This window comes from Notamacropus eugenii, chromosome 6 (genome assembly GCF_028372415.1).
Source record: "Notamacropus eugenii isolate mMacEug1 chromosome 6, mMacEug1.pri_v2, whole genome shotgun sequence".
Classification (NCBI taxonomy): Eukaryota; Metazoa; Chordata; class Mammalia; order Diprotodontia; family Macropodidae; genus Notamacropus; species Notamacropus eugenii.
This window is the reverse complement of record NC_092877.1, coordinates 62,795,492-62,808,798: the sequence shown is the minus strand read 5'-3', so window position 1 is coordinate 62,808,798 and position 13,307 is coordinate 62,795,492. Positions and strand designations below refer to the sequence as shown.

The window sequence follows — 13,307 nt, the reverse complement described above, 5'->3', positions numbered from 1 at the left end:
CTAGAACAAAACAAAATCGGAAAAGTGTAATTAATATAATGAATCTTATTTTTTGACAATATCAACATTTTATTAAAAATTCACTTAAAGTATTTTATGGCATTCTTAACAATGGACAAGTTTAATATCTCAATAAAGTAAGGCATCAGAAGGTACTGCTTAAGTTTTTCAAATTGTTGGGAGAAGGTGGAGGGAGAATGTAAAAGAATAAATCAAATACATAATAAGAAACATCAAATTGCAAATCCCCAAAATTTTACTTCCAAACCACTAGAGAAGTGAGACTATCTAATCCCAAGTGATTTCAAGGGCATAACTGTACTTTCACTGTTGTTGGTTGTTGGTGTTCTTCAGTCATTTCTGTCGTGTCTGACCCTTCATGACCCCATTCAAGGTTTTCTTGGCAAAGATTAAGGAGTGGTTTGCTCTTTCCTTCTTCAGCTCATTTTACAGATGAGGAAACTGTGGCAAACAGGGTTAAGTGACAAGCCCAGGATCACATAATTTATAAGTGTCTGAGGCTAGATCTGAACTCAGGAAGATGAGCCTTCAGGCCCAGTACTCTATCCACTGCACCACTGAGCTGCCCAATAGTACTTACTTCCCTTCTGAAGGAGGAATAGTACTTTATCTCCCTTCTGATAGAGGCAGCAACCATACCATCTTCACTTCTAGTATGTCTTTCTTTATAGACAAGAAGTTGTTCTGAAGTAGACATTTTAACCTAACTATAGGCATTGTCAACTTATTCAACACCAACAAAGAACATGTTAGTCTTATATCAAACATAATTGTATTTTAAAACAAACCAAAAAGAAAAAAAGACAACGGCTGGTCCTTCTAAAAAAAAATGGACTACAAAGCAGATCTCAATTCTAGTCCCAAGTTTTCTATATTAACTTATTGTGACCTTAATTGCAGAAGTCACAACCTCTGCAACTCAGTTTCTTTAGTAGTCAACAGGAATGATACTAGAGGTAAGACAAGTAAAAATAAAATAAGAGAGTGACTAAGTGATTTGAAAAATATGAACCATTTCACAGAATATATGATATGATAAATGTTTTGACACTTCAAGAATATGTGATTTCATCAATGTGGGTACTCCCTCTATCAATGTAGATTTGTAAAGCTTAACTGACAAGCATGAATAGTTATAACTGAGAAGTCATTAACTTGTGGGTCCTCTACTTAAAGCCCTTCTAATTTCATGGGACCTGCCAGAAGCTTATGCTAAGATGGCATAATTTTAGAAACTCAGGTTCATTTCCACAGCACGTTGACAAAAGAAGTAAACCAGCCAATAAAAAATGATATTAAGTACTTATTATATACTGGGAATTGTGTTATATAAAGGAAAAAAAATCACTGCCCAAGAGAAGCTCACATTCTAATGAGAAATAACATGGGTAAATTGGAGGTAATGTCAGTGGGAAGGTAGGAGTGGGATGGGGGATGGCACAGGACTGGAAAAAGTTTCTTGATTTGAATTCAGTTTTGAAGGAAGTCAAGAAAGCATAGTCAGAAGAAAAAAGAGCATTCCAGGAATGTGCGATAGCTAGTGAAAAGGCACAGGTTAAGGAGATGGAGTGTCACCTACATCCAGTTTTGCCTTCATTTAAGTGGACTAGTTGGTCCTTGGACCTCCCCTGTCCCCTCTCTCAGGGCTCTGTGAGGGGGTTTCCTCCACAGCTCTGTAGTCGGAGTGGCTTCAATGGCTGGAGCTCCTACAAAAGGAGAGGTGGGAAGAGATAGACCCCTGGTGTGTGGCTGCACTAGCACTGCTGTCCTCTGTCAAGGAGTCAAATCTGCATAATGCAAATTTACATAAAGTAATAACTCTCTGTACAAGGAATAGTGAGAAGGTCAGTGTCTTGGATCATAAAATACATAGAGGAGAATAACGTATGAGAAGACAGGAAAGGTAGGAAGGAGCAATGTTGTAAAGAACTTTTAAAGTCAGAGAATCCCATAGTTTTATATTTTATAAATCATTCCCTATGATCCTAGAGATAACAGGGAATCACTAGAGTTTACTGAGCCGAGAAGTGACATCATACTTGTGCTTTAGGAAAATCACTTTGGTAGCTGAGTGGAGAAGAGATCATTGGAGTGGGGAACTTGAATTAGGGAGACCAATCAAAAAGCTATTGCAGTAGTCCAGCATGAAGTGATGAAAGCCTTTATGAGCAGGGTAGCAGCTATGTGAAAGAACAGAAGGGGAAAGATATAAAAGGATGAGGGGGTAGAAACAGGCTTTGGCAACAGAATGGATGTGTAGACTGAATGTGAATAAGAAATTGAATTTGACATCATATTAAACGCCTGGGTGACTGAGAAGATAGTGTTCTCAAAAGTAAGGAGGACGTTTAGAGCAGGGAAAGACTGAAAGTAAAGCTAATGAGTTCAGTCTGGGTCATTTTGAGTTTGAGATGCCTATCGGGCATCTATAGAACGTCCCAAACACAGAAGTTCCAGATTAGAAGTCAGGGGAGAGGTTAGGAGTAGATAAACAGATGTGAAAATCATCTTCACAGAGATGACTGAATCCAAGTGAACTGAGATTACAATGCAAAATAGCTTGTACCTCTTGTCCCTCTCTCTAGGCCCTTCTAGAGAGCAGATACTAACACAGAACCTGAGAGTCCCTGGTTGGAGTAGAGGCACTGGGCAGGAATAGCAAAAGGGCAAATGCTTTCAAATTCCGTCAATTTTGTTACAGGTATTTTCTTCCTGCCCACTGTTCACTATTACCCTCAGATGTATCTACAAAAGACGAATGTACTTATTTCCTGACTGCAGCATTTTGCCTTGAGTGAGAGTGCACTTAGAAACAATATTTAAAAGTTATACTGCTATGTATGAAAAGTGGAGTTTACGTACAAATTGACACTTTGAATAGACAAAGTGGAAACATTATCAAACCCAGATACTTTGTTAAGTTCAGGACAATCATAGTGAAGCTACTACCTTTAAAATTAGAACATGCTTATTTTCTCTTCAAGTTGGTCTTTCAAGATACTGTATCAGAGAAAACACCATGAACTGAGTCAATGAGTCAATAAACATCTTTATTAAGCACCTATTTTGTGCCAGACACTAAGTACTTTGGATAAAAATCCAAAAAAAGACACACCTTGCCCTCAAGGAGCTTACAATCTAATAAGGGAAGATAAAATGAAAATAAGCTGAAAAGGTGGTGGAAGGAAGAAGGTACCAGTTTCTGAGGCATGGTGGAGAAATCAGTCACAGAAGTCCCAAAGTAAGTATAGGCAGGTGAGAAATGAGGAGCTGTCTGAGCTGTTCTCTCTCCTTAAATGGAGGTTTGTAGTTCATGGCCCCATTTTCCAATCAGAGGGGCAAAAAGGTAGATATGAGGTAGGTATCAAGACTGATGAGACTTTACCAAATAATGAGATTATGTCAATAAAGAGCTTCCTGGGGCATGGTGGAGAAATCAATCAGGAAAGTTCTAAAGTAGCACAGTCAGGTAAGAGAGAAACAAGGGGCATATTATTGAAAACCGGCTTCTTTTAAAAACCAATCATTGTAACCTACATTAGGTTAAAAATCACCTCTGAAGGGTTATAGACATTGCATAATGTCATAATTCACTTTTATACTGTTGCTCTTGATTTCCTCCAAGTGAGGATTCCTTCGTGTTGAAAGACCCTGTGCCAGTGCAAATCAACAATTTATCTGTGCTTGTAGAGGGTTGCCTGGCACACCAAGCTGGTGATTATGCAACATTAAATGAAAATCATGTTCACATGTAGTCTTCTGTCAGAGCTCTCGGGCTGCCCACAGAGTGATTTCCTCCACATGTCAGGTTAGGTGTGGTCACCAGGCAAGACTGTCTATTGTTCAACAATGTGTCTCCATGGTAACATTTTCAACTGGCTTCTTCAGGATTCTGACTTCTGCTTCTCAGTTCTGATTTTGCCCATGTCCTTTTTAATTTGACTTGTTCTCTCCATTTGCTGGTCAGCTTGGCTTGTAGTTTGTTTCTCCTTGACCTCTGGAAATGATGTTTATAGTTACATTCCTGACCCTAAGATATTCCATCTTATCTCTTGTTGAAGCCTTTAATTCTGTGGGCATAAAGATTCTAGTCCTTCCTTCCCAAAGGTATGGCTGCTGTTGGAATTCCCTTTCTGGGCAGGTAAGACATATTCCTCTGCTCCTGACACAACCTAATTTTGATGAATATCACCTCTAATAGCCATGTTAGCAGGAAACATACACTCAACTGGTCACCTTGACTTTGATCCCCAAAAGTCTGAATGAAGAGATAATAAGGAAATTGTTCTTTCACCAACTCTTAGGATTTGTTTTCCTTAAAATTATTTCCAAATGAATAAAGCATTTAAAATAATAAAATCAAAGTGTCTTATTCTACCTAAGAGATTTAATCCAACTATCTAATTTTTCCAATAAAGAAATTGAGACTAAGAGGAAGAGATTTTTTCCCAAGGTCACAGGGCAAGTGAATCAAACAGCTGAATTTAATAGATAGATCTACTCAATTCCAGTTCACAATGCCCTTTCTACTATGTAGTACACTGGACTTCAGTAAGATATTCCAATACTGTTACCTATCCTTTATTCTAAATGATATCTCAAAACTATATAAGAAGAAGGTCTCTATGTAACACTATAAGTAGTAGGTCATTATGAGACCTAAAAAGTAGGGCTTATGGTGTGTCCAACCAATAAATGAGGACAAGAGATTCCACCTGACCTTAAAATGTAAAATCAAAATACACGCTTGACACTAAAGTCTTAGTGAAGCTTTAAGCTTTAAATACCTTTAATACCTTAAGCTTTTAATAACTTTAAACTGCACTAGTTTTTTGAGGCACCCTGTATAGTTCTCAAGGCCTGGAGAATTTTCATTTTCTCACAAAAAGAAGAATTCAGGATTGTCATTCCTTACGAGATTCCTCTTATCAAATTTTGATTTTTTTTAAAGCTGTTTCCTGTCCTGTCAACAATGCCTCAAAAGGCTTGATATATAGTAGACATTAGCTATAGCATCCATTTAATATTATACAGATTAGATATAAGGAGATTTTGTAAAAGACTCAGAGCAGTAAAATCTGAGTCCAAACGCTTTAAGATTTATTTGGAAATTAGATCCAACAATGTGACTTTAAGACCCACAAAACAGTGGAAAGTACTCTTCCCTAGTAAATTCTCAGATTTAGAAGGACTTCACAGACTTCTTAATTCAACTTGTACCTTAACAAAATGTTTAACCCCCTCCTACAAAAAATCCCTGACACATGGTCAAGTCACCTTCCACTTGAAAATGGAAAAACCTATTCTAGCCAAAGGTAGCTCATTCCACTTTGGAATATATTAGTAACTTGTTGGTTTTTTCCCCCTTCTTTTTTATATCAAGCCACAATTTGCTCTTCATTTCCTACCCATTGATTAACCTTAGTGTTTGTTGCTTGCTCTGGGGCCAAGCAGAATTCTAAGTGCTCTTTCACACGTTAGCCCTTCAAATCCTTGAAGACAGTTATGATGCCTCCTCATCCAAGTCTTTTCTTCCCCAAGCTAGACATCCCCAGTTCCTTTAATATTCCTTGTATGGCAGGGTTGCCAGCCCCCTTCCCATCTCAGTTACCCACTCTAGGCACACTCCAGTTTGTCAATTTCCTTAATGAAATCTATAACCCAGACTTGAACATAATATTATATATTAAATAAAAGGAAGTGCCACAGATAAACTTTTAATAAGCCTATTTTAACACTAGTATGTGTAATCAAGCATGTCAATCTCAAGTGAATTCCTACTTAGAATCTATTTTGAGCTTTTGTTCAACTGTTGTAGTAAGGTGAGTAGCTTGCTAGACTGCAGAGTAGCTTAAGATACATAAAGTCTCCTCAGAGACCACTTTGCCTGGGAGAATATAGAACTGACTAGAGATCACAGAATAGAAACAATGGCCAACTTCCAGGATTTCCACACAAAGTAGATACATGTATGTATATACACACAACACACAGACAGAGACACCCCCCCCCCCCTTATAGTTTGTAGATCCAAGAGCACTGTACCTGAAATCAGAATATCCACGTTTGAATCCAACCTCCTCTACTTACTAGATCTGGACAAGTCACTTAACGCTTAACCTTGTTTCTTCCTCTATAAAATGGGAATCATAATATTTGCACTTAACTCACAGATTTTCTGCAAGGAAAGCATTCTATAAATTTTATTAAGTATTATAGAAATTAATTTGGTGAAACTTTTAAAATAAAATAGTAATTCTCAAACCATTTGCTAATAGTCCTTTAATAGATGTCACAGAAACATTTGTGAGTCTTTCATGGGCATAAGTGAACAAGCGCATGAATCCTTCTTGAGTACTCTGGAATCTCACAGTTGTCATTCCCATCGACCAACATTTAACATCACAGACTGCCAATAGACACTCTCAAATAACCAAATATTGAGATCAATGGCAAAATCTCACAAGAGAGTCTCCATTAATAAGCTGGATAATATAAAGATTGGGAAAATCTGAGTAGGTTTTGCAGAAGCAACCTACAAGTCTTTTAAAAAGAGAGAGGAATCCAGAGGACAGGTAAAGTTGATTTAATAACTCACATTTCCATAGGATTTTAAGATTTACAGAGTGCTTTGTTCACAACAATACTGTAAGGATACTCATTTTATGGTCAATAAAATTGTAAATCAGAGAGAAATAACTTGCCCCCAGTCACACAGCTCATATGTAGTTAGCAGAATTCAAATCTGACTGCCTAGTCTGTCCACTACTAACCTATTGGCTTATCTATTAAGCTGTGTGTTTTACTAAAGAAAATCCCTCCAGGGGTTAGGACTAGGTCAGTTCCAATAATGACAATAGTATAACAAGGCAAGGTGCTTCGGTCACTGTGAGTTTACTTATGCTCCTAACCTGATTACCAGAGAGGAAGAAAGGAGCCAGAGCCAAAAACCTAGAGCAGAATTTTTTTCTTCTTAAATCAGTCCATAAATTCATATAGTACAGGGTTTTTTGCATATATCTCATTTTCATAACAACTTCATGAGATAGGTAAGAGAAGTAATTATCTCTACTTGACAGATGGGAAGAATGGAGCCCAAGAAAACTGCAATGACATGCCAGAGATGGCCTAACCAACCATTCTGCAGGAGAGCCAAAAGTAGCAACACTTAAAGTAACAGTTGCAGCTCCACTCCATACTTCTTTACTCAAAAGGGAAAGGACACAAGGGCAAGAAACTTATATCAAATAACAATAAGTAAAGGATACAGTAAGTTTCTACTTAGTATCAAGCAGGAAAAACAGCCATTTTAAATAGTGATCATTTATTCACATCTCAATTTTAAAAATGTCAATTTTTTAAAAAGCAGACAGCTAGGAAGTGAATTTGCCCAACTAATCAACTTCCAGGTGTTCTCCATCTTCAGAATAAAATACAGTCATGTCCTACCCACTTTTACCTCCTGTGACACTGATAATTTGGATATTATTCTGTATCTAATGAACAAAGAGGCAGCTGGATGATTGGAAAAGTACCAGCACAAGTGTCAGAAAATGAGGCTAGGCTAGCTTTGTGACATCACACAAAACAGCAAAGGACCATGCCACTATCCTCTATAGGAAGTACCTACCATTCCAGAGATTACATAGTATGTTGTATTACATAGTATGTATGTTACGATTATTGTAAGCCCAAAGGCAATGGTATGGTTAAAAAAAAAAGGTACTAAAATGAGTGAGAAAACCACTGGACTCAAATATTGCCTCTTCCATTCCCTAGGTTTGTGACCTTGGACAAGTCTGTTCTTTGGGACTCAGTTTCATGACCTGTGATATGGATGTGATGATCTTTGTCCCAGGTCTTAATAGCCTGACTAGTTTTTTTTTTCCTCCTTTCTGTTCTCTCTTCTATATATAACTGATTCAGATCTTCTAAGTCCAAGAAGTTACAGTAGTCATTTAAGAACTTACAGTTTTATGGTGCTTTACAAGTTACAAAATAATTTCACTTACATGGTCTTCACAAAAACTGAGTTAAGCAAAAATAACAATGACAGTTAACATTTATACAGCACTTACTATACACAAGGTACCATGGTAAGCAATTTACAATTATCATCTCATATGACCTCCCAAAAATCCTGAGAAGTAGATATTATTATTATTCCCACTTTACAATTGAGGATATTGAGGCAGGGGTTAAGTGACTTGCCCAGGGTAACTCATCTAGGAAGTGTCTGCAGAGAATCTGAAATTGTGTCCAAAATTCATATCTACGTAACTGGTAGAGCGAGGACTCAAACCTAGGTCTCTGACTGCTAGACTACAGATCTCTCCACTATGCTATATACAATAGAAGCAGGGAGAGACACAGAGCAGTGAGGAGCATCCAAGCCTCAGAGAACTGGCCTCAGTATCTGAAGAACAGCACGTTTAATAAAATGCCTTTCCCTGTTATAAAAAGACAAGTGTAGAGCATGACCTCTTGTGGGCTATTAGGAATGGTACTATTTGACAGGATGACATACATATGTAGATACATGTATACATGAACACAGTTCCAAAATGTAGAAGAATTTGGTAATTTGTTTTTGGTAAGAAACAAAGCCTGATAAATCACTCATGACTAGCAAACATTGTACAGTCTACAACTTTTGTCAAGTTAATTTGGTGCCCTCTGAAATACATATACTGACATTCACTGGTTATGATATAGATTGCGTTCATCCCCAGAGGAAGAGAACTATGACTTCTTGAACTATGAACCCCATATTGCTTAGAAAAGGACATTTCATGAAAGAAGTACGTAATTTAAAATGAATCGATTCTCTGATAACTGCCACCATAGGGAAATAATGGATTAAACAACTATGTGCCAGGCACTGTGCCATAAATATTATTTCATTTAGTCTTCACAACAACCTTGTGAGGTAGCTGCTCTTATAAGGCTCAGTTTATAGTTGAGGAAACTGAGGCAAATAGAAGCTAAGTGAGCTGCCCAGGGTCATAGAGCTAATAAGTGAAGCCAAATTTGAACTAAGATTTTCCTGACTCCATATCCAGGACTCTGTTCACTGTGTCACCCAGTTGACAATGAAATAATTACAAAGAAGTAATGAGTATTTCTCTATGGTAAAAATTGACACCAGTTCAGATTAAAATGTGGTTGGAAAAAGGAACATATTACCTATAATGAAGATTAATTTAGAAAGGAAAAATGGCAGTTAGTACTCATTATGCCAAAGATCACAGAATCCTAGAAGTTGGAAGGAACACTAGGGAGCATCAAAAAATATTATATACTCTAATAAAAAAAAAATACTGCTTTCATTTTTCATGAAGATATATAGAAACCTAACAAAGATCTTTTATTTAATTAAAATGGAAAAAAAATTTGATGTTTCTCTTTTTAAACAAAACAGCATTTTTTTTACTGCTAATCTGGGATTTTATTTCTCCTTCAAACTACTTTTCTCATCAAAAATAGTTATACAAACTTGAATCTCATGAAATAAAAAAAAAAGTAGCATAATGCTCTAAGATCATGTAAATTTGATATATAAATGCAATGTGGAACAATGGAAGAATTGGAATTGCATGTTTTAGAGACCTACATTCAAACTGGGTGACCCTGAGAAAGTCACTTAATGAGGGAATTCAAATTCAGAAAGTGAGTTACAGCTCCTGTGAATGCTATCCACATTATGGAGATACTGAGTCAAGGGTTTCATATATACATGCAGATGCCAGCTGTTATTACTATTATTACAAATGATGGAATACATACTTGGAAATCAAGGAAGGAATCCACTTCTTATATCTGTACTTTAATTTTCTTATCAAAAGATATCCTCTATGAATACATACTTGAGCTTCTTCCTGTGTTTCCTTTGTAGGAAAGACATTTCACCTCATGGCCAACAGCCGCTCCCTTTTAGATCAAATACAATCTTAACACTAAATAGCTTTTGCCTTTTTAAACAATGTAAATCTATCACTGGATTCTGAAGAAGTATGACATCATAGTGTCTTATCACAATAGGAATTCCTGGACTAGGGAGGTAAATGCTGAAATCTCACACTTGATAAGTTCATCCAACAGTTATGTCATTTTAAGTTATTTCAAAATTCAGTACCTACATGCAAAAACCCCATATTCATTATCTGAACAAGTAAGAAGGAATAAGAAGGCCTTAATGGTCTATATGGTCAACAGAGGGAACTGGTCAAGGAGGTTTCTTCACCAGGAGTTCTTTACACTATGAAATGGTCAATATATGCCACAGTAAAGAATTGAATGAAAAAATTAATACTTTTTTTTGTTTGGTATTTTATCTGGAGTTAGAAAGCAATCTGTATTTTAAAGAGATGAAAAACCGAAAATGCCAACACTTACCTCCTATGTGTAGGATGTTTTTAATGGTATCAATCCTACTTGGAATTGGGTGATTACTTTCCCCATCGAATTCAGAGATGGAAATTCTGCCTAGAAGTTTGCAGTGTTTAAGAGATATAGCTAGCACAGAAGAATATAAGGTTAACAGAGAGAGAGAGACAGGGAAAGGGAGAGATTTTCACAATAGATGATGTATCCATGGAGAAAACATTCCATCCTGCTTCTAAAACTTGGCCAAGAAGAACCGAGGAGAAAATTCGAGATGTTTGTGCCTGGCACCCCCAGGAGACTGAGCAGGAATCCCCGGTCTTGGGGTGTCCCAGATATAAAGACGCTACGGAAAGGTTTACCTGCAGGTGGCCAGAAAGGCCACCCCCGCCCTTCTTCTCGGGATGCAGCTGTGTTCTGGATCCCGACCTCCCCGAAAGCTCCCAGGCAGCTGGCAAAGCCGCAATTCACCCCATGACGTGGGCACAGCAGGAAGCCTCTCGCAGAACCGGCTACAAGGTGAACAAGGCTTATCCTCTACCACCTCCCCGGCCCCCAAGATTGCAAAGCGGGGCTCGGGGGGTGTCAGCCCGTTTGCAACTCCCCTGCAGAAGGCTGGGAGCCGAGGCCTGGGGATCGCTGCCCGCTGCAATCCGGGATGGGCCCCGGCACAGGAGCGCAGCGGTCGAGGGCTTCTTCCCGTCCCCTCCCCCTCCTCCTCCTCCTCTCGGGCCGCACCGATGCCAGTCCCAGCCCAGGGAGGGCGCGCTCGCCGGGCCGCTGCTGCCCCTCCCGGCCGTCGGCTCTCCTGCAGCCCGCCTCGGCCGGAGCGGAGCCCGAGCACTTAGGCCTGGACCGCGGGCAGAGCGCGCGAGGGCTCCCGGGGAGGCTGGGCCGCGCGCGGCGAGGCCCCAGCAAAGCTCCAAGGCCGCCCTCCCGCCCGCCCCCGCAGGCTGCTCCAGGCCGGCCCCGGGCCCGGATGGGGCCTCCGCCATGAAAAAGGCCGGCCTGGCCCGTGCAAAGGCCCGGATGCGGGCCACGCGGCGATGCTGCTGGACGCTACTCACCCGGCGGGCGGGTCAGCCCCGGGATCCGGGGCCCCGCGCAGCGCGCTCGCCACAGGCCAGCCGCTCCCGCACCAGCCGGACGCGTCTCCTCCCGGACGCCGCCGCCGCCGCCGCGGGTCATGGAGGCGCGCGCGCCGCGCTCTGTAGTTCCCTACTCCGCGAGCCTGCCGAGCATGCTCAGTGGCCGCCTCGCGGTGGCTCGGGAAGTTGGGAGAGCTGTAGGCGCCGATCCGGCTCCGCCTCCAGGTTTTAGGAGGTGCCGCGGGAAGAATGGAGACGGGGAGGTCGGGCTCGGCCGACCGAGGCGTCGTTAACGGGAGCTCCTAGCCCAGGTAGACACCTACGTGAATATGTACGTATTCACCTAGACCTGTTCACCCCCTGGGCACCGCGGGCACGGACGACCCAACTGGGCATTGGGCGATCGCTGTGCCCATCGAATTCAGGATGGAAATCCACTCGGGGAGTTTGTAACGAGAGCAGCGAGGTTAAAACGCAGGAATTCACAGCAGATGATCCATCCAGGGAGAAAACACCGTCCTGAGTTGTCAAATCTGGCCGAGAACCACCACGGAGGGGAGGGGAGGGAACTGGAGGGGTTTGCTTTGGGTGGAAGGTGGGCGACGAGGGCCTCTGCAATCTGCTTCCCAAAGCCTGCCCCACCCCCAGGGCACTGGGTCTTAGAGAGGCAAAGATTCCCGGAAAGCCAACAAGGCTGCCCGGGGACCCCGACCCCCCTCCCTTTTTTTGGAGTTCAGCTGTATTCTGGATCCCGACCTCCTGGAAAGCTCAAGGCAGCTCTATCCTCCTCCTGTGCAGGTAGCACAGTCACAATTCTCCCTGTTGTGTTGGCAAAGCTGGAAGCCCTCTGGGGAGGAGGCTAAACTTTAAGCCAGGCTCACCCTTCACCTCCCCCCAAAGATGGGGAAGCACACATAAATGCATGTATGTACATATGCAAACAGGTAAAATATACACAAACGCAGGTAGGTATGTGCATACACATATATGCATATGCATCCACATGTCATCTCTGTGGAGTGCCCTAACTACAAAGGATTGACTGGCTGAACCCAGGAGGCCTTTGAGTAACTAAGTCTGCCAGCCAAGGAGTCAAGTAACTTAGTCTGAAAGTTAAGTCAAGTGATCATGCGCCGGTAGCACCTTTGTAGAATGTGATCTCCTTTGCCTTTCTTTAGCAGCAGGCATAAGGAGAAGTTTGTAGCTTCTCTCCTCCCTCTCCCCTACCATCCATGTCACCTAGCAAAATAACCACTTGCATTATTTAGGAATTAGTTAAAAGGTGAAGGGGTGATTTTCAGTTCACTCCAGATCCCTAACCCTTTTGAGGGATCTGTCCTAACCAGTCTTTCTCTCTGAAATGGGAGAGGAGGTGATAGCAAGGGGAAGGTGTGATTACCTTCCCCCCCCCCCCCCCATTTCTTTGGGTTAGGGTAATCTTGTGCAAGGACAAAAACAAATAGTAATCAGTGAGAATTATGCAAAATGCTTTCTCCTTGCTGAAATCATAAAACCACATGTGTGTGACTTGTTATTGCTGTTCAGTCATATATATCCTTAAACTCCTCCTGGGGAATAAGAATTAACAGTAAGAAAACCCAGGTGCCCACCAACACCACACCATCCATATATGGAACCATCGGTTACGCAAATGGGCAAGTTTTGAATGCCGTGGATAAGTTCATTTACTTTAGGTAGTGCACACACATTGCTAGAGCTAGCTCAGTGTTCAGGAAGCTCTGAAGGAAAGTGTGGGAGAGAAGAGGTATGAGACTGACATAAGTCTACAAAACCTCATTGTTGTATACCAGTGAA

At 41.0% G+C, this 13,307-nt stretch overlaps 1 protein-coding gene across 7 annotated transcripts in view; it reads right to left on the bottom strand.

Annotated features, from left to right (window-relative positions):
- The window catches only part of ZNF518B (zinc finger protein 518B), a 50,605-nt gene that overhangs the window by 35,022 nt on the left and 2,276 nt on the right, over positions 1-13,307 (bottom strand). For 3 of the 7 annotated variants that reach the window (XM_072620230.1, XM_072620236.1, XM_072620237.1), the window contains exon 1: positions 9,808-10,748. The exons of 1 other annotated variant lie outside the window; for it this stretch is intronic. The gene's annotated coding sequence lies outside the window, so the exon portion shown is untranslated. 3 more of the 7 variants (XM_072620231.1, XM_072620234.1, XM_072620233.1) reach the window with 3 other exon arrangements.